The sequence below is a fragment of the Camelus dromedarius genome, chromosome 11, assembly GCF_036321535.1.
Source record: "Camelus dromedarius isolate mCamDro1 chromosome 11, mCamDro1.pat, whole genome shotgun sequence".
Taxonomy (NCBI): Eukaryota; Metazoa; Chordata; class Mammalia; order Artiodactyla; family Camelidae; genus Camelus; species Camelus dromedarius.
In genome coordinates this window covers 10,124,650-10,146,709 of record NC_087446.1, presented here as the reverse complement: position 1 = coordinate 10,146,709, position 22,060 = coordinate 10,124,650, and the positions used below count along the sequence as shown (strand labels likewise).

At 50.8% G+C, this 22,060-nt stretch overlaps 1 protein-coding gene and 1 long non-coding RNA gene across 2 annotated transcripts in view; one reads left to right on the top strand and one right to left on the bottom strand.

The window, feature by feature from the left end:
* The window catches only part of MYH9 (myosin heavy chain 9), an 86,220-nt gene that overhangs the window by 62,958 nt on the left and 1,202 nt on the right, over positions 1-22,060 (bottom strand). The gene's annotated exons all lie outside the window — the stretch shown is intronic.
* Positions 16,075-18,325, top strand: LOC135322464 (uncharacterized). Its single transcript, XR_010383033.1, has 3 exons — positions 16,075-16,391; positions 17,103-17,214; positions 17,835-18,325. It is a non-coding gene; the product is annotated as an uncharacterized LOC135322464 (long non-coding RNA).

The window sequence follows — 22,060 nt, the reverse complement described above, 5'->3', positions numbered from 1 at the left end:
AGCACTTGGTCCCCAGTTTTGACAACCAAAAATGTCTCCAGACGTTGCCAAAGGTGGGGAGTAGGGGGGAAACTGCCCCCAGTTGAGAACCGCTGACTTAAGGGATTAGTATGAGCAAATGTTGCATCAGGGACCTAGGCCTCTGCTAAGTGAATTCTCACCCAACTCTGGACTATACAAGCCAAATCTGAAAACAGAAGTCCTCAGAGCAAAATGACCCCCAGGACCCGAACGATGACCATTATGGATGGCACTGTCACCAAGGAAGGCCTGTCCCTTGTAGTACACTGTCTTTTCAGGGATATGATCACTACTGGACTGTACTTTAAAGATTCCTAAATGCCCAATTTAAAAAAAAAATCAGGTAGGACATGAATCTCCTTCAGAGCCTCCAACACGGCAGCTCAGCCAGTGACTCATAAGCAAAGTTCACCAGCATCAGGAGGTCCAGGTGATTAACGGAAGACAGGAAGCCGCCACGTTGTGGGGGTGGGGGGAGGTGGGGGGGGCTCCCACGACTGTGCCAGCTCGCCCCAGCATCCTGGGAAATCCATCAAATGCTGTTTACTGGATGGTTTTGGCAAATCAGGATTAGTCCCAGGGATGATATCCAGAAGAATGTCTCCCACCCACCCAAGGGGGGCCTCCACCTGGAGGGATCCACAAGAACCATCACCCCTCCCCGCCAAACCTTCACTCTCTTCCGGGTCTGCAGCTCTGGCTATGACACTGTCCATCTGGTCACCCAAGAAAGTCACTGTAAACTCCTCCCTGGTGGCTTGGCAAGCCCTCTACCAACCTCATGACCGGTGCCCACTCTAGACCAACCAGGCCTGCGTCCCCTCCTTCCTGGGCTGTTATAGCTGCTCTTCTTCCCCTGCACCTTCTACTTCCTTCCAACAACCTCCTCACTGCCTTCAGGATGACTCAGCAGCTCCATTTCAATTCAGGCTACTTCCTCATTTATTGATATTACTTGCCTATTCACAACAGTTCAAGGGCTTCCCCAGAATAAAATCTAATCATCCTTGCACAGTGAGTAGGCCCTGGGTGACCCTACCCATTAATCTCCTCCGTGCTCCCAGCCCTCCCTCTCCCCCTGCCCTTCCTTTCTGCTGCAGTCAGAGCCAGCTCCAGCTCCTCATAATCCCTTCCTTCCTGTCCCACTCTGCTCCTGCCCCCAGGCCTTCAAAGCAGCGGTGTCCGCTGCACCAGGAACCCTCTCTCAAATCTCAGATCAACACTCCATCTTCTGTAAGGCCCTCCTTGATTGCTGTGAAAAGACGTCTTGCGTGTCCCTCCCCTGCCTCTGTCCTCTGTCCTGTCTCCACTGCAGTCATCAAACAGCAGGATTGTCACTATGTGCAGTTTTATCTGAGGACAGGGACCAGCTTTCATTCATCTCAATTTCAAATGTCTAGAGCAATGCCTGACCTGGGGCAGGTGCTCAATTCAACATTTCTGGAATGAATGAATAAGGAACATGGTGAAGAGGAGGCAGATGGAGCAAAAGGGAAGGTTTCAAAGAGGCTGGAAAAATCCCCTTGAGCTGTGCAAAGAGGCCAGAGAGGAAAAGAGCTGAAGGGCCCAGGAGAGTCGAGCTGAAAGCACACACAAGGGTCTCAGCCACCTCATTTGATACAAAATCCAAGCCACTTATGCACTAATTTTTATATCCCCCAAGCAAGAAGGGAAAGAAATGCATACTGAGGCTTTCAATTCCACAAACGGAAACAGTACTAAAGATTATTTATTGGTTCCCCAAGAAGCTCTGCATACAGTTGAATAAATCATCTGTTTCCTGGAACCAGCTAGCATCCTCTGATTAACCAAGGCAGAGGCATCTACCGTCTACCACCAGACGTACCAGAAAGGACCTCAGCTGGGGTTGCGTGGCCTCTGCCCTCGTTGGGATCCAGGCAAAGTCCTCAGTTGCCCTTCCTGCCTCTCCTGCTGCTCGGTCTGCATCTGCTAAGCAAGTACTCCAGGCACGTTCCCTGGTACCAACTCCAAACTTGGAGAAACCACTGCCATGTGGGGCACTGACTCTGCAAATCCCAAGATAAGTGTTTGTAACGCACCGTTGTGGAATGGAATGGAATGGAATGGAATGGAATGGAATGGAATGGAACAGACGTGAATTTGGAGTCAGACTGACCTGGGTTTGAATCCCCTACTCATGATTCCTATGATCTTGCAGCTGGAAACACCACAATTTCCTAGCTTTAGAAAGAGAAAAAATACCTACCATAGGAGGAGTTGTAACTCAGGTTCCAGCAAAGAATCTGACACTTACCATGAACTCCCCTCCCAATTCCTCTGTCTTGACCTCCTGACCAGATTAATCCTAATCCTTCCTGGAATGATAGCTGGGGCCTAGAAAAACCTTCCAGAAGCTTGGTGACTCTTTCTCCAGGTTATGCTAGTCCACACAGAACAATGTGGTACAATCCAGTGACTCCCAGCCACAGTGATCTGCACGAGAGAAGAGGGTTTCATGGCCCAGGAGGGCTGCAGTTGCCCATGGCCATCCTGCAGAGCCATGATGCACACAAAGGATCTGGAAAGCCTGCATGAGGAAAACCGCTTCACATTGTCCACTTAGGCTTCACACCCAGGAATATCCTGCAGGAAAAATATTTCTCGACACTGGCCTGGGAAATGCTATTCTGGTGGGATGTGCATGGGGTATGTGGCAGAAGAGCTAGATTTGAGTCTGGCTTGGCTCTGACCAGCTGTGTGACCCTGCGGACATCATTTACTGGGCAGCTGTTATCCAGGCTCAAACAAGAAATGGGCACAGAACACAGGGGCTGTCAGAACAGTTATCTACAGTTCAGCCACTCAGCCACCCAGGGCCAACCTTACAGCAGCCTCCCACCCTAAGGTGCTCAGTCTCCCCAGGCTATGAAGGGGGAGGAGCCTCACAGCTGCCCAGAGCCCAGAAGCTGCAGAGGAACGGGAGGACACCGGGTGGGCCCCCTCCCCTCTCCACCTCAGGAATGTTGTTTGCTTACAGAAGAAGCTGGGACTTGTTTCCATTAGCAGTATTCCAACCCAAGCCTGTGTTGATGCTCAGCAGATAAGAAAACCAGACCAGAGACAGGCCGGAGAGGAATTTAGCACCAGAGCCCCAGAACTCACCCCCTTTGCCCTTCCCTCCTTAGAGGCCACATGGAGAGTCTTCCCAGGACTCCTAAGAGCCCCAGGGAACAGTGAGATGCAGGGCCTGTACCCAAGGAACCCAGACCATCAAAGCCAGCAGAATTTAGCAGGGAGATTCCCGCCTCCTACTGAGGGGCGGGGGGGGGGGCAGGGCATGGGAGGGGTAACTAGAGATGAAGGGGGTGGGGTGGGGATGTGTGCCGCTGCTTACCCAGAATCTTATCAGCTTTGCTGAGGAATTCAGACTTTATTCTAGGGACAAGGGGAGGTGGGGGAGGATGACATCATTGGATTTGTACTTTAAAGAGATCACCCTCCCTGACCTCAATTTAAGGGGGCAAGAAGTCAGCATTTGGGAAGTACCGTGAACTAGCGAGGAGGGGAGTTCCAGCCTGAGAAGAGAAAGCGTTGCACAAGGCAAGGGAGAAAGTGATCACATCCACGAGAGAGGGACAATGAGGCACAGACTCCACCCTCTGAGCTGCTTCTCCCAACAGCCGGGCGCAGGGGGAGCCCCGGCAGCCGGTGCCTACCGCGGTCATCCCCTCCTAGGTGAGAAGTCACCCGGCATCCCAGGACCTCTCCAGCCACTGTTACCCAAGTGTCTCGGGCATAGATCTCCAGCATCATATGTCACAGAGACCACAGTTCCCAACTGGGTCTCCTCCAGTAAGATATCATCCTGTCCTCAGGGCCACAAGCCACATTCTTAATGAGTCAATCAATCAACTACTCAGGGCAGGAAGCAGTCAGAGTTTGAAGACAGCCCTTCCCACCTCCCTAAGGCCCTTAGAGCCCAACCAGCTCCCTCAACCAATACCTCAAACTATCGTTCCAGCCCTGTCTCTCTTGTCCCCTGCCAGAGACCCCTGTTCCAGCCGCGGCTCCATCATGGTCCTCCAGTCACCCAGGCAGTCTTTCCTAACATCAAGTATATTATTCCTCTTTCTCCCTCCTCTCCCCAGGCCTGCTCCAGCAGTCTGCCTTATACCAGAACCACTGCTCTCTGCCTGTCCCCATTGTCCCTAAAACTCCTTGAAGGCAGAGATGGTCCTCCCCCACCCCCCACCACTCCATCTTCAGGTGAGCACAATGTTCAGAGAGGGGGGTCCTCAGTCAATGCTTGTGGAAGTGAACTTGACCGTTTAGAACACATGGGCTTACTGCTCATATTGTGTCTTCTGGGAACCTGCCCGTCCAGGAGAATATGCTTAGACTTTCTCTGGAAACAGTTTCAAAAATTTTCCAATTGCAATGGTCTTACCTAGAAATGAAATTTTTGGAAAACCTTTTCAGTAGTTAACAGCAAGGCTGTGTAAGATATTAAAACTTGTTATTTTAAATCATTATTTTAAAATGTAAACTACTAATTAACTGGCTTTACCATCAAAGGCATGATTTCCAATTAGGTTGTTTTAGTAAGCAGAGGGGAGCTGAAAAGAAGATGTGAGTCTGGTGTGGAGGAAAGGGGGCAGGCAGGCACATGAGCAATGCAGTTCTCACCCAACGGTAAAAGGCGGGGCAGGCAGCCGCTGGCTGGATCTGCAGGTAAGTCATCTGCACTGGACCTTTGCTTTTAATTGGTTCAATATTTGTGTAGTGAGGTCACACATGTGCCTCACCTACTCAGTAATGAGCTTCCACTCAGCCACCCAGGAGCAACTGCAGAGAGGCAAGTCACTTCAGATACAAGGGTGGTGTCTTCTCCCAAATCGCCAGGCACAAATTATCCCCCCCACCCCAAATACACCCCCAGGTTTGACAAGGTTGACAGAATTGCTTGGCTGCCTTCCCGTCAGGAACTGTCACTGAACACATCACCCTGCCCTTCCAACAGACAGCATCTCCTGAGCCCAAGAGAGCACCCCACATACGCAGGCACGAGGGGCAATGCAAACCTTCAGATTCCTGCTGTGAAGTTATTCCTTCCCTTTGGTTCTGCCGATGGGATGGTTTTTCTTTCCCTGAGCATGCGAGCACAGTTTGCTGAAGCCCAACGCAGAAAAATAAGCATACTGAGAAGATTTAATTACACGGCCCGCTGTCTCAGTGGGAAAGTACAGCATGCTGGTTTCCTGAGTCCACATCAGGACGGCTGAGAAATCCAATCCAAGATCAGACAAGACTGAAGACCACTCAGCCAGGACCCATCAGGCCTCCGGCAGCTTTCTATTCTGAGTGATGCTTTTTTTTTAAAATTAATTTATTTTTAACTTTTTAAATTTGGGGGGGGGTGTAATTAGGTTCATTTATTTATTTATTTTCTAAAGAAGATACTAGGGGTTGAACCCAGAACCTTGTACATGCCAGGCAAGCACTCTACTGCTTGAGCTACATCCTCCCCCACCCTGAGTGATGTTTAAATAATACAAAAAGTAAACAAAATCCCTGAATACCACAGCTGCTACCACCAATAGCCATCCCAATCCCCTTCCTACTGGGTTGAGAGCACAAAGGCCATGATGGGTCCCAGTCACCCCTGGCTCACAATGTCTAACCTGTATAGGTGCTGAGTGATACCTGGTGAACTGAAGAAATGGGGAAGGTTCCAGTCTCCCAAAAGGTCCAAACTCCAAGGACCGACTGAGCCCTCTATCAGCTTCTCTGCCACCAGTTCTAAAAGTACCTAAAGTTAAGCCCAATAATCCTGCATCTTATTTTCCAAACCTAAGTGATTCTCACTAGCAGACAAGGCAGTCAAGGCCCAGGATGGGCCAAGGCTTCTCTGTGGCCATTCAGATCATACCTCCATCCTCATTCCCAGCCACCCTTCCAGCTAAATCTGATGGACACTAATGTCCATTTTGTTTCCAAGAGACACAGGACTGGCCAGAGGTCAGCAACAATCCGGCTGAATTGATCAAGCGGTCCTTTAAGTCGACTCTGATCATGAGTTGCATTGCTGAAAGGAGAGACCTTCCGAATGGTGCTAATTTATTCATGACCTTTACAGAAGACATCTCAGAAAGAAATCACTCAGGAGGCAGCCAGACTGGCTGGGGAATTGCAGACCCACCACTTGACTAACAGAACAAACTTGGCCAGGTTGACTGGGCCCCCGGGCCTCGGTCCCTCTTTTTGTAAAATGGAGATGCTCCCAGGTGCCCCCCAGGACAGCCATGAGGACAGAAGAGCGGACAGCAGTGCAGCCCCCAGAGGATGGAGCTGACAGCCCGGTCTCTGCAGTGCGGTCAGAGCACTGCTCAACTCACAGAACTATTGTGAGGACCAAAATGAGCTCAGGGAGGAGCGGTGCTTGGCGGCGCCCCGGGCCTGCCGGCTGCCCTCCCCAACAATCTTGCCTCCTCTCTCAAGAAGCCTGTGTCGCCACTGAGCTAGCTCATAATGAGTCAGTCACAAATGCTGCCCTCACTCAGCCCACTTCAGGGGGTTTGAAGTCACATCCTGCCTAGCCTCACTCAACATGATTTATTCTGCCCTAGGAATGCAGCTCATTTCCCAGAATTTGGTAAAGAACTTCAGTTAAAGAGTTTGATCTTGCAAGGAGCTCCGTTTACAGGCTTGGCTGCAGTGGCGGGGGAGACCCAGCTCAGCTCAGACCTGTAGGCAGGAACCACACAGTCAGGGCTGAAAGGAACTCCCCCAGAGCATCTCACCTGGGGAGGGGGGCACCAACATTTTTTTTAATCTCAAGCCACAGTAGGAAAAAAAGATTTTAAGCTTTTTATCATGAATATACACAATTGTGTCAAACAAACGCTTCAAAAAATGATATATACGCACTATGCACTCCGACATGTTCCATTCGAGTCTATTTTATTTCTAAAACTGTTGGTTGCCACCAGTAATCTCACATCCCACCAGTGAGTCTCCATTGACAGTCTGAGAAACACCAATCTGACTCAAGCTTCACTGGGTAGATGAGGCTCAGACTAGTTCAACAACTGGCCCAAGGTCACAGTGAGTCAGGCCATGCAGAAGCTCAGGTCCAAAGCCAAAGTGAGGATGGGGGAGGGGCCGTGAGAAACCTCAGTAAAATGGCAGCCGTAGCAGCCCAGTCACCTGACATGTGTTAGTTCCTCTCTCACTGCTCCCGCCATTTGATTCCAACAACCTCAATAAAGCCATGGCAGGTATCCTATGGCCCCCGCCCTGGTCCCTGCTCCCCACCGTCCCCCTTAAAAAAGAGAGATAGAGGCTCAGGGTGGTGAAGTGATGTGGGGGCTTAGGAAACATCCTTTGAGGACCTGGAGTCCAGGTGGAAGATCTCGAGGACAGAAAGAAAGAAGAGCCCAGTTTCCTCAGTATGTGGAGTAACAGCAGATTAAATCTGCTGCCATCAAAACATCACCCCTCAAAGCTCCAGCCCCAGCCCCACACTAACAAGATGCCCAGAAGTGATACGATGTTAAAGGCTTGATATAAATCAGATGAGAAGGGAAGGCCACTGCCTTAGGAAGGTGCTCTCCACATATTGGCATCCTTGGGGCAGTGTCACCCAACCCTGTAATAAACACCACATAGCTGTTTATACACATACACACACAGGCTCTATAAACAGGAAACCCAAAGTTCCCATCTCTCTAGATCAGTGGTTTTTAACATTTCCAGCCATCAAAGACCCCTCTGAGAACCGGCTGAAGGCTGTGAGCCCTTTTCGTACCATCTTAGGGGATCACAGAGACCCTCAAGTGCAGTCCCTGGACTTTTAGGAGCCCCCTGGTTACCAGCTCAAAGGCAGAGGGGCAGTGGAGGGGCCTCCTTTTCAACCAAGGCAACATGAAAGGATTTTCTTCCTTCATTACTCTCCTGAGGGTTAAGCGGGATCTGACAAAAGAGGTCGGAGGAAGCAGAGTTGCAGTCAGGACAACCCAACAGTGAGAGTTTGCGTGGGAAGCGGAGGATCTGGGATGGTGGGGGCGGGAGGTCACTTCCCCTGCACTCTTCTGATCCTCCTGGACGGCAGAAACAGAAAATCCACAACTGGACAGCAAACTGTCTCTCTTCCCTGTTCCAAAATTGAGCCAGCACAATGCCATCCCCAGGCACACAGGCTGCGGGGAGGGAAGAGCCAAGCTCTCCGGAGAAGCCACGGTGGGCCAGAAGCATCCCAGCGCCTTCAGCCTCCTGGGGGGCAAATGATCTAAGTATGAGCCATGGAGTGAAGATAAAAACTGCTTATTTCACACGTTACAGAAAAACTACCTTACAGTTCCTCGAGCAGGTTGGGATAGCACCTGTGTCTGAAGGACTAGCCAACCCAGCTGTCCTTGAGCAGGGAGCCTGGCCCCATGGATGACCTCACTACATCCTTCACTGGAAACCTGGCCGATGCTTACGTTACTGCCCGCCGAGAATCACTCCTTTCCCCGGGCCACAGGCTGGTCCACAAGAGGCCAAGGCTGAAGCTGCAGGTGAGAGAAGCAGGAGCAGCCCCTGCCTTAGGGAGCAGCCAGGTAGGGCCACAACAGCTGGCCCTGGGCAGAGCTTCCCCTCCCCCACACTCAGACGTGCACACACACCCCCCAGAGGGTGGGGGACCAGCACAGAATGTGACACATCAAGCTGACCTGGATGTGGGCACTGGCCAAGGGACTCTGGGAACGGAATTTAACCATTCTACACCACCCTTCCTTCATCGGTACAAGGAGAACCTCAAAGTCCACGTCACAGGAGCGCCCCGACACTTAGCTCTGGGTGCTTCTCCCACAAGACCTCACCCATGCACACGGCAACCCGGAGGTAGGTTTTGCTGTCTCCTGATTTGCAGGTGAGGAAGCTGAAGCCCGGGATGTTTGGGGGACTCACTCCAGGGCACAAGTAGTAGCTGTTGATGTCTGTGCCCTAGGGGTCTGCACCTACCCACCGGGCCCTGAGCACACAGGGAGGCAGCAAAGGCACAGAGCAGCCAACGAGGCTGGTGAGACCTGATGAACAGCAGTTAGCAATCCATCGATCGATCAGGAAGGGAAATGAGCCTGGGGTGACCTGCGATCTTCCCTGCCACCTAGAACCAAAGCAGACGTGGACCTCCTGGCTGCCACCAACCCCCTCAAGTCGGACAAGTTTCCTCTGCAAACCCCTTTAACCTGCTTTCTCTAAGACACGAGTGTTGGGGTGGGGAGTGTTTACCTCCCCCATGCCTCCCACCTGTCCCCTGCAGATCCCACCCAGGAGTCTCTAGTTCAGACTTCACCTCGACCAGCGACCAGCGTGGAATGTCCCAGGTCCAGGAGCACAAAAGGCCGCCAGCTAAAGCCCCGGAAGGGCCTAGAATCCCGCCCCAGCCCCTGATCTTTGCTCAGGTCCCCAATGGAGAATCACATTCTTCAGATTCCTGCCTAAAAGCCAGAAGGGAGGGGGGAACTCCGCTATTTCAACCTAAGGATAATTAAAGCCTGAGACTTGTTTTAAAGGGAAAGAGAGCTATCCTTTTGCAGCCTCTAAAACAATGGTCCGCGAAGGTCTGCACAGGAGTTTGCAACCTGGAAGAGCCCTCGGCACAGGGTCCCCAAGGTGTCCTCACTTTAAGGACACCAGGGCTCTGGGACACAAAGTTAGTAAGTGGCGGGGAGGGACGCTCGCTGCCAGATCTTCAGTCCACTGTCTATTCCTTCCTCCAGGACACAAGGTTTCAAGTGCCAGCCAGAAAGTGGCAGAACTAAGTCCAGGTAGGTCTGGAGGGAGGAGGAGAGACAAGTTGGGGGACGGGGCCTCGTGAATTCCACAGTGCTTGGTGGCGGCAAGTAATTAATCCTGTAATGAGGCATTTTTCATGAGCACTTGGCGAGACACAGCCACCTCCTCCTCACCCTGGCAAGCATAGGACACAGTTGGTGGGTGGCAGGCCCGGCTCTGGGCAGAAGGCAGGCTGGGAACAGCGGGCTGGGGAGCCAGGAGAAGGGGGTGGCGGCACTGGAAGGCTGAGAGGGAGCAGCTAAGGTTCCCCGCAGGAGCCAGGCTGAGCCAAGCCCTCACACCTGGCTGACCACCCGCACCTGCTGCCCACTGATGTGTGATGATGGAGCAGGGAGGGTGTAGTCTACAGCTGGCCCCGGCAAGGCGCCAGGACAGTCACTGCATTAAGGTTGTGTACAAAAATATGAAAGTCTACCAGCCCCTGCTTCGGAAATATTATCCATATAGCAGGTTAAATGGGATGAGAAGGCAGGAGAGGCCACGGAAGCAGACATGGAAAACCAGCCTGAAAATTAGAGGAGCAGGGAGAGGATCTGAGATCTCTCACTTGCCTCCTGGGGCTAGGCACTTGGGTTCTCTGAGCCTCAATCTTCCCAGCTCTAAAATGGGCTCATTAATACCCCGTAGTGGGATTGGTGGACTTTGACTATAATAACCTGAGTGTGACTTCAAGCTTTATAGTGATAGAAAAAATAGATTAAGATACGTTTGTTAAAAATAGATGAAAGGAGATTTTTATAATAGATAGCCTGGCACTGTGCTGGCCAAGTTGTGTAGAAATAAAACAAAGAAATAATAAAGCTAAACTTTACTGAGCACCAAAATGCTCACGGTAGTTATCTTCCTCACTCTACAGACAAGGATGCATGACTCCCCCAAGGTCAAACAACTGGCAAGGGGGAGAATGGGGATGAGGACAGAGGGTCCGACTCGAGGGCCCCCTGCCTATTTACATAAGTAGTAGACATAACCACATCATGGTGGTGAAGCCTCAGACCACCCAGAAATGAAGCCATCCACCCAAGGTCACACGGAGCTAAGTGACAGTGCTGCTGACAACCACATTCCAGTATGAACACATTACCTGTTCCTCAAGCATATATTAAGCCTCTAACAGGGGCAGAGACACCAGCAAGTAGGGTAGAGAAGAGCTAAGACAGAGCCCAGTGCGGGGCAGGGGATGCTGACAGACATTCTCCCCAGCAGCCACTGAACACTGTGGCCAGCAACTGGGATTTTAACTTTATAATCCTGCACCAGTTTTCCACAAGTGCTTTCCCCTGCTCGTGTAAAAACAGTTTATGGCTCACGAGAGAGGAGAAGCCATCCCCAAGAACACTTTGTCCACAAGAATGGGCAGGGACGCCATCACCTGAGTCGGGAAGGCAGAGCAACCTGGGATCTGGGAACAGCCAGGCAGCCCATCCTGGGGTGGGGCAGGAGAGGGTGTGGGACTGACATTTATTGGGGGCCCTCCACAAACGTGACACTGCACTGAGTGCCTTCCACACTGTTGCTGCCCAAAGGGTACTAAGAGATGGGTTTTAGTAACCAGATTTTACAGATGAGCAAATTGGGGCTTAAAGCAATTAAACAAACAACTGGTGAAGCAGAGAGAGAAGTCCTAGGGGGACCAGTAGTACCCCTGGATGAGACCAGACCTCCACTGACACCACCCCCGACTCCCGTCTCCCCTCTTACGGACTGAACTGTGCCCCACCAAACCCACATGTTGCTGCCTTAACACCCAGGACCTCAAAATGTGATAGTATTTGGAGACAGGGTCTTTAAAGAGGTATTTAGGTTGAAATGAGACCATCAGGGTGGGCCCTAGTGGTCCTGACTGGGGTCCTCATAACAGGAGGAAGTTTGGACCCAGGGACACAGCAGGGATGGGTGCAGAGAGGGAAGACTGCGTGACGAGGCAGCAAGAGGGCGGCCGTCTGCAAGTCTGGGAGAGACCTCAGAGGAAACCATTCCAGCAGGCACTTTGATCTTGGGCTCCTGGCCTCCAGAACTGTGAGAAATAAATGTTATTTAAGCGGACCTGAGTCTGAGTCTTTGCACATGCCTTCTTCACCTGACCATCATTCTCTGCGGCACAAACACCATCCTGACCTGCCACGGTGAGCTGGTTTGTCTGACCGATGTCTGGTTCTCCCGACTTAGAAAGGCAACCGCAGACTTTGGCTGCTTGTGTTCAATCCTGTATCGCCAGCATCTAAACAGTCTCCAGCGCACAGCCCGCATGCGATACATATTTAATGAACAAATAAACTGAGTGAAAATGGGATTTAAACCCAGCTGCTGCTTCTAGAGTCGCCCACTCCCTGGCCCACGCCCTGCTGCCTCCTTCTGCTTCATCTAATTCTCTATTCCTGTACCCACCTCTCCTGCTCCAATATGAAGGCTGGCAAATAATTTAAAATAGCATAAATGCAAAGATAAGCTCCAGCCTGTAATCACCACCAAACAGTAGGGTACACAAGGTGACAGGAGATTTAAAAAGATACACAAGGGGCCTCACCTCGACCACCAGGGAACATTATAATCTAAGTGCTGGAAGCCTCGGCAAATGCTTTATTCTTATTACTAATTTTAAGTCAGTACACAAAAAGTAAGGCTAGGTTAAGGTTTAGGGTTTGGTTTTGGTCTTTTTAGTGTGTAGTTGGGTGGCGAGGGCGTACATTGAGGACCATGACAGAGCTCTCCTACCCAAACCTCAAACCCGTGGACCTTGTACTGATCCAAATCCACACTGTAGCCTGGAGAGAGGACCTGACAAGGTCAGCAAAACCTGAAACAGACAGGAGCATGGAGGTGTCCAGTGACCACGCTCGGGGCCTGCCCTGCCCCTCTCTTTCCCTCTCACTCCCTCGATGGGGTGCAGTGGGGTGGGGTGGGGTGGGGAACTTCTATCCTGCTCTCTGGGAAGATAGCAGAATTCAAGTGAGTCTCCCTTGAGCCAGGAGCTGGGGCTCAGGGGACAGGGACAGTGGGGGGCTGGAAAGAGGAAAGAAACCACAGCAAGGAAGCCATTTATCTGGAAGGAAAGAAAACACCAGCACGAAGACTCTGCATCCCAGTTTCTAGGCCTCTGACCACACACCTCCTCCCCTTGCTGCGGTAACTCCTTTTCTGTTGTAAACATCTATCTGCTCAAAAGCAGCCACTAGGATTCTGAAACTTCCTCTTTACAACAAAACTACACTGTGGCAACTTGTTGCTACAATTGGTTCCTTCCCCAGAGGCAGGAGCCACCGCAGAGCCCGAGTGGCCTGCCTGGCTTTGGACAGTGTGTATGCCTCCCCAGCCCACCCTCAGCTGCCTCCCACCCATGGTCGCCAATGGGCCTCCCTTGTGGGGACCAGGGGCTAGTTCCGCAGCCTCCGCAGCCTCCGCATTGACAAGGTCCCTTGGAGCCTCTGTCTTTCATGTCCCCTCAGCGTGTGTTTTCTGGCCCAGGCCAGCACGAACCGCTCGGGAAGGGGGTGCATTGAAGATTTCCCTCCAGTGAGTCCAAAAAGATCTCCCAGGTCCACGTTCCTATGCTGTCTCATCACTAATGACAAAGTGGTTTTACCTGTTTTTCATCAACTCAAACCAGCCGTCTGAGCTGCCACTTTCTCCTGGGCTCGCCTCCATCACGACCCACAACAAAGTGAAGTGATTCTCCCCTGGGTGTAGACTGTGAGCCCCTGGAGGGCAGGGCTTGGGACATCTCACTCATCTACATCCTAACCAGCCCGCAGTTTCTGGAACAGATGCTCAGGATATAGTTGCTGAATGGATGAATTTCTAAAAGACTCAATAAAACCCATGGAACTTTCTGGCAAAGCCAATAATGGTTCTTTCCCACCGCGGACCATAACATAGCCATTAAAATAATAATTGCGGAGGCTGTTGCAACACAGAGAGATTTATGTTACAGCACTAAGTCAGAACACACGATAGTATCTAATATTTAATTTTAGTGTTTAATTTTGTAAAACATGCATATATGTGGACAGGAAACCCAGAAAGATGCACAGAGTGGATGGGGTGAGGGGTAAATTTGCTTCTTGCCAGCTCTGTTATTATATTGTTTGTGCTATAAAGAAACCCTCCTTCCTTCCTTTTAGTTTAAAAAGGGAACCAATTCCAGTAATGACTGTCTCTCTCAACACTCCATGAAACATCTCATCACAAATCTTTCAGCTGGGAACAGTGTGCTGACCCCACAGCCAGAGGGCACAGGCAGAATTCCCAGAGCCACCGAGAGGTTAAGGACCAGGGAGTGGAATCCTGCACCCCCACATTTCCCAGGAAATGGCAGAGGGAAATGGGCCTCAATGGGCCATCTGGGCTACGTAAGGGGCTTAGAGATGGGGCTGGGGCCTGAAGCCACTAAGGAGGAGAGGAAATCTTTTACTGGCCCAGGGTGACTCAGAGGGCCTCGGCGACCTGAATCACCCTTGAACAACGCTCCCCTAAAGTCTGAGAAACTGAACAAAGTCCTAGTGCTATTCCCTGGACGTGCTGTGCCCTGTGCCTACCTTGCCATCAGTTCGGATGCCGCCTTCTCCAGGTAGCCTTCTCAGACCCGCCTGGGCCGCCAGCACTCTGGTGAGACACCAATAGCTCCTGGAAACAAGGGCTCCCAGACTCCTTCCCCTCCTTATCCCCAGCACACAGCCTAGCACCCAGCACATACAGTAAGCTCTGAGGAGTGGTGAGTGGATGATGACAGATGGACGGATGAAGCAGGAAGGAATGCAAGTTTGCAAGTCGGCTGACGTCAGGAAAAGCCCACTACTGAGATAGTGGCAGGCCCTCTGGCTGGCTGGCTGGCTGGCTCCCAGTAAAGACCAGCCAGGCCCAGATCGCCAGCAGGCACAGCAACTGGGATTTATGCTGCCCTCCCTTAGGACACACCTCCAACAGCTGAGGTTAAAGGTGGAGTCAGTAGCCAAGGCAACACCGTGAACTGACAACCTCGCTCTGAGCAGCCAACTGCACAGGGAGCCCCATTCTGCTCCCTTCAGGAATTCTTGGCCACTGGCGAGAAAGGCAGCCTCGGGGACCAGTCCAGCCCCTCACTGTTAAGTGAGGCAAGGGCAAACCCAGGAGTGAAGGGCATCTGCAGGGTCACCCAGGGGTCTGGAGTCAGAGAGCCAGAGTCAGAATCTCTGCTCAGTCTCCTCATCTGTAAAATGGGGATAACTTCCTACCTCCTGGGAATGAGGGACAATTTAAGGGAGAGAATTCATGTGAAAGCACTAGCACAGTGCCTGGTACATAGCACGTGCTCAGGAAAACTTAATTCTTCCTATTATTGCTATAACTATTCCTGGCAGAGCTGGGATGTCAACCCAGACCTCCTGATTCCCAGGCCAGTGCCCTTCCACCAGAGTCTCTTCCTTCCTTCCCTGCCCACCTTCCCCATCTTCCCTCCTCCTCCAGGTGATTCTAACCCCCAGGAAGCCAGATGAAGACGCCCAGAAATCTCCACTCACTCAGGGTGGCACGAGCTGCCCCATGTCCCAGTGTCCCAACTCCCTAATAGAGGGTAAGGCTCCTCAGGCCAGGGACAGGGTCTCTGCCCTCATCCCCGCTGAAGCCCCAACAGGCCCAGAACAAGGCAGGCCACACAGCAGGAGCCCAAGGAGTCTCTGATGATTGCCTTGGCCAAGAAATCTGGGATCAATACCCTTATACCCAATAGTTGGCTCTTAAATATTAACAGACTAAAACTTTAAAATAGCTCCCAGCCACCAACTTTCTTACCCCAGAGATTCCCAAACAAGTACTTAGCATCCATGTTTTGCACAATGGAGAGATCACTAAATGGCATTCTAAAACTTTGGCTGCCTGGGCCTCCATGTCCCCAGGCTTACAGGCACAGGCACCAGTGAGACCTGAACTCCACTCATGCAACAAGGACGAGGGGTCAAGTCCATGCCTGGTGCCAGGGACAACCTGGGGATGGAGGGATGAAAAACCTCCCTCTGAACCCAGTCCAGAGGGTTCTAAAATCTTCTCCCCTATTCCAGCTCAGTTAGATTATGTCACCCAAACGGTTCCAAATGCCTCGTCTTTATGTTTATCAGACAGGAAGCTGCCTTCCCCAGCCAAGTGACTTAATGCAAAACACAGGAAACGCAGTGGCTTTTGAACAGACAACTCAAAATAGGGGTACCTCCGCAGCTTTGCAACAGCTTTTTTTAAATGCTTAAACCGGCTCAGATCGGCGACACAAGTTGAACTGTATGGTCTGGTAAGAAGAACGCAAAGGCTGCAAGCCTGGAAGACCTCAGCCTCCAAGCCCGGGGAAATCTTCTCGCAGGTTCCTCTGTCAACTTACTACCCCCTGTTATCAAGGGACAGGCTTGCTGGAGAAACTTAACATCTTTAAAACCTGAACATGTATCTCCTACCACCCGAGGACAGATGATGGAGGTGATGACCTGAAAGAGGGAGGAAGTGGAAGGGGAGGAGCACAAGACTTGGACCACTTGGCATAGATTTATACCCACGTGGCAGATGAGGAAACTGAGGCTCCAGCTGAACAGTCAGCAGGAGAAAAGGTGAGGGTCTGGCCCCCTGACCTGATCCCAAAGCTCCCGTTTTATTCCCTCTACGTGGGTTTTGTATTGAAAACACAACCAATCAATCACCCAACGTTAAATGATTTAAAATTACTAGAAATCAGGCCGGGCTGAAGGACGGTGAAAAGCTGGTGTGGCTCTCGGAATGGCCCACCGCACCGCCTGGCGCTGCCCCATGTGAAATATTGATTTTGAGCTGCAAGAATGTCAAACCAAAGTGGAACTGGCCAACTGGAAACAGTTCAGAGAAACCCCAAACACTTCCCACCTCGTTTCTTAACCCTTGGGCCCCTCCCCACCCCAAGAAAAGAAAAAGATTAAGGGTGTGGAAGAACAGACTCTTGAGGAAAGATTAAAGGAGCTAAGTATGTGTTGCTTGGCTAAACAGCGCATAAAGGCGAAGAAAGGCATGCTAACGGCTCAAAACACTTTTAAATGAGGCGACAAGATTCTGAGAGAAAGGCACTGGGGTTGAGTGAAACCAGGAGCCAAAGCCTTCTTCTACCAACTCACTCCTCTAGTGGGGGGTGGGGACCAGGGGAGGGGGCAAGTTAAAAATTGAATTATCCCTAAGATCCCTTCCAGCTCAGATATTCTATAATCATAAGTAAATTCAGTAGGGAGGATTGTACTGTCACTGTTGCTATTTCTTTTAAGCATCATTTAGAATTAAATCATCATCATTTACAGTTAAAATGGAAGGAAAAGAAAACCTAAGACGGAAGTACCCAAAGTAATATCCACGGAGGTGAGAGAGGGAGCTCGCCTCCCCAAGAGGCTCCCTGCTCCTCTGGGCAGTGAGGTAAGGACCATTAGGACCAAGGACCTCTGAGAGGGACTTGCAGGAAGGGGGTGGGGGGCGGAGATCAGCCGCACCTTCAACTTCCCTACCGGCTGCAGCCCAACCTGCCCAGGCAGGAAGCCACACCCTTTGGTGGCAACTTCCAGAAGGCTCTGCAAGGTTCCCTCCAGCCACAGTGGTGGGCTTGACTTCTGGGCGGGGAGGTCCACTGGGCTCGAGAGAAGACAGATGCTGAGGTCCACTGTGAGAACTGGAGGGTCAGCCCTGAGCCAAATGTCGGCCAGGAGCGTTCTCTGGGCCCGGGTGTGGTGGGTCCCCTCAGCTGCTGAATTACCTCAAGCTGGAGAAACCAGTTGGCAGAATGGGGGCCTGAGAAATTCCCACAGCAGCTTGCCTGCCTCAGTTACTTTTTAAAGAGGCATGCATCAGATGCACGGGGCCAGCTCCCCTCCCACATCCCAAATATTTGGTGCCATCAGAGCACAAGGGGCAGGTGGGGGCAGAGGGGACAGATACAGGCTGGCATCCAGCCTTCAAACCACCCGCCCATGTGGTGGCAGGCCCATTTTAGACCCAGGCTCATTTTATGTACTCATGCGTGACTCAGGCCATCTTTCCAGGAGGACCAGTGGCTGCTTGGCAGGGACACAGGCCTGCCTGCCTGCCTGCGACCCCAAAGGGGGCCTTCCACCTACTGGGTTACAGAGAAGAGCCAACTCGGAGGTGAGCAGAGCCTGCATCTTCTCCAGCACCCACATCGTGCCTGGGAAAGGGGGTCAGGAGCCTCCAATTCAAAACACATCAGTGATCATGTTTTCTCAAGAATTTGGGCTTTTCCAATGTTATTAGTACATAAAAACCACAGGCCAGATGTTAGAGGGACAACCAGAAATGGAATGCGTTGCAATGACCCCAAGTTTAAAAAGGAGGAGGACCCAAGAGAATAAAGGTCTGGTTTAGCCTTCCGGTCACGGTGGGCTCCCCAGGAAAGGACAGCGTGCAATTTGGAGCCAGGGGAACTGTGGGAAAGCTGGCAAAGGGGCTTCCCAAAATACTTTCCAGACACGTACTGTGGGCTTCTTTTTCTCGTACAGCAGAGAAAAAGCAATCATCTACCATTTTCCAGAATACAAAGTGGATCAGAGTAGACATTTGTTTAAAAGGGTTACTCTGGTGATAATATGACATCACGGAGAAGAAAACAGAGCTGAAAATGTTCCAACCACAAGAGCAACTCGGTCCATTTTTAAGACCCTTCCTCCTTCCCTGCACACAGTCAGCACTCAGTGTAAAATCTGGAATTGCAAGTAATACATTTAAAAGTGGAGACCTCTGGAATTGGCCAGCCAATGATTTATTTTCATAAATGATAAAACTAAGACATGTAACATTTTTTTTTCCTTTTAATGTTTTTTTTAAATTGAAGTATAGTCAGTTTACAATGTGTCAATCTCTGGTGTACAGCATAATCTTTCAGTCATACATATACATACATGTTAAATTTTTGACAATTTGAGGGCAACGCATGTAAAAAGGCATTTAGTGAGAAAGTAATGCTCACCTCAGATTCCTGCTTCCTGGGCCCTTTCTAGAGGTGGCCACTATCACCGTGGTTTCTTTGCACCCACAGTATGGAGGTGACACCACATTTCGCAAGAAAGAGAGCACCATATACACTACTCGGCATCTAGCTGTTTCCACTTACAATAGATCTTGGAGAGCAGACCCTTTTGGTGCCTATAGGTCAGGCTCAGTTTTTCAAGAGCTGCAAGGATTCCCACCATACAGCTGTGCCATGATTTATTTGACCCTCTTAATAGACAGCTAGCTTGTTTCCAGTCTTTTTCTATGACAATGCTGCAAAGAGTATCTTCGGACATTTCCTTTTGCACGTTTGTGTTTATCGACCAGGTTGAGTTCCTAGAAATCAGTCAGAAGGACTGTGCTTTGACAGCTACTGCCAAACTACCTTTCAAGAGGAGGGTTGTTACAACTTAAGACTCCCATCCATAGGGCATGAGAGTGCCTGAGAAACTGAGGCATCTCAGAGAAGTTAAAATTACTGCAGTTTTTGTGGGAGGGAAAACTGTTTTTCTGCTTTATCAGTTTATTCAGATCACAGATATCACAAGATTATCAAGCACTGTGTTTTTAATAAAAGGTGAATCTGGGAATACTACTGAAAAATTAATAAGTAAAATTACAGCATTTTTCAGTTTCCCGAGCACTCTCGCATACAACTGGTGGGCACATAAACTGGTGTGATGATGTCTCTGTAGGGCGATACGGTACTTTCTACCAAAATCCAATGTTCCCCCAACCAGATCTGGAAGCCAGGTCTCCAGACACTAAAAACAGCGCTCTTTCCATGTCACCCTTTGACTCTCTCCTGGATCAAGGAACCCACGTTTCAGAACTAAAACTGCAGTTAGTTTGTGCTAACAAACTTGTGCCCGGGCCAGGGCCCTGAGACAAGGCTAGTGAGCACGAGCTTATCGCCAAGAGCATCCAAAGGCATCAGCAGATGCACCCTGGAACCACCTGTGTGTTTATCACGTAGTCCACGAGCCCTGCACACACACAAGCACACCTTTTTTTAGAAGTAGAAAGAGCATGAGCTAAGAGCCAGGAAAACCCCTCCTCCCGTTTCGTCACTTGACAATCCAGGGAGTTAAGACTGATCACTTATATATTTTCCTTAAAACTTACACAGTCACTATATATCAGACCCTTTATAAGCCTTATTTCTTCTAGTTCGCACATCTAGCCCTGCAGGGTAGGTATCATGATCCCCGTATTACAGATGAGGACACTGAGGCTCAGGTCCTCATGTGACTTGCCTACAGTCAGTCTACAAGTGGCAGGGTCAGGATTTGAACTCTGCCAAGTGCCAAAGCTAAGGATCCCACTCTTTCCAGCTCTCCGGAAGAATGGGATTCTGTAAGTCACAGGAACACCACTTTCCAGGGGGTACCTGGGCTCCATTCCACTGTCACCAGAGGGCTTAAGCCCAGGGGCTCAGCACACCAAGGGTTAAGGCCAAGAGGCAGAGACTCTCTGGGGCTGCACAAAGGGAAAATGCACTTCCTGCCCCTGCGGGCAGAGATGCTGTTTTCTGCTCAGCAAATTAGGACGTTTGTTTAATTAAGACGACACACAGATTTTGTTATTCTAAATATTTTTGGAACATGATGCTTGGGAGGAAGCTGTCAAGGCAAGGATTTTTTTTTCCCCTTTGCTTTGGATTTCTCTTTCTCCCCCTCCAAGAGAAGGGTAGGGCCAGGCTTGGAGGAAAACAACAGCAACCCCTCCTCTCCTTTTGAAATAAAGATGTCAAGCTGGTAAGGGCTGTCTTAAGTACTTTATGGAAGGATTAGCTAGAAGAGGAAGTGAAGAAAGCACAGCCAGCCTGGTTTCTAGCAATACCCTCCAACAGCCCACACAACAATGCAGCATTTTTTGAGTGTGCTTTTCTCCTTTTAAAAAGCTAACAGATCCTGGTTTTGTTTTTTCTGGAGCAAGACCAGGCAAAAGGCAGGCTGTGATTAACATGCATCCTTCATCCTGCAGGAGAGAAGTTGTCCCATCTCCAACCCCTTAGGTTAAAAAGTAAAAAAATAAAAAACAGAAAGCAAGGGCCCTGACCCTCTCTTTCCTCACCCTTCACGTGCCCCACAGAACGCACCTCTCCGGCTGCCCTTCTGCAAACTGCCTGCTGATCCGAGCACCTGGATCTGCCCATGGGCACTGCCGGGACTTGCTGAATGTGAAAAGTTGAGCTTTTTGGTGTCACCCTGCAGCCATCTGGGGGGCACAGCGGCTCTCAAATTACACTGAGCAATCTCTTGACGTCTTTAATTACCCTTCAATTATCCACTAAATGAGTCCTCACTTTTCAACCCCGAATGCTGGCCTCAGTTTGCCAAACCTGCAATATCCTCCCTCCTGGAGGCAGCCTCCACAGACAGAAGTGGTCCCTCTCAGAGTCTCTTTGTCTCTCACATGCTTGGGACACTCATCACAGGCTGCCTTTGTATTTCAGTCCTTTGGCCACTATTTCCCCTGAGGACTGTAAACTCCTCGCTCTGCCCTCTGGGTTCTCCACAGGATGGGCTGGCTCCCTTCTCCCAATACCCATGACTCACCGTACCTTTCTGGGGTCTCTGTCATCTTCATCTCACATTAGAGTCATCAACAGATTTGTCCCAGCTCTCCCCTGGATGCCCAAGGGCAGGGGCCAGGTCTTACTCAACCTCACACCCCACCATCACCTGGCAGAGTCCTTGGCACAGTGAAGCCAGTTAAATATTTGCTCAATTACACCTCTGCGTACCCTCCCCCATCCCTGGCAGCCTTGTATATAAACTGACTAATATTCATCAAGTGATTGTCTAAATAGGCCTTAAAGCAGCCTCACTCTTTACCAAAAAGGGAATAAACCACCCGGTAAGGTTACAGGCTCAGAAATGGCCACAGTGTTGCACGAAGGCGCTAAGGCTCTTCCCCTTCAACAGTTACTCAACAGTTACTTTGAAATCCTGTTAAACCCAGGAAAGGGTGCAGTGAACCGAGAAGTGGCTGAGCCTCTCAACTGCCCAGCGGAGAGAGCCTCCTGCCTCCAGGACCTGGGACTTCCCAGGAACCTTCCCCACACTGGCTGGGTGGAGCTGCAGACGGCAGCCCTGGCGCTCACCCTGCCCCCATCTCAAGACAGCCAGCAAACCTGGTTCAGGAGGGTACTCGGCCTCAGTTTGAAACAACGGAGCTGTCTAGAGGGATGGGAGGGGGTGCAGTCCCACCCTGGGCGTGGCTCCAGGACAACTTGGGGTGAGGACCCAGCGCAGGG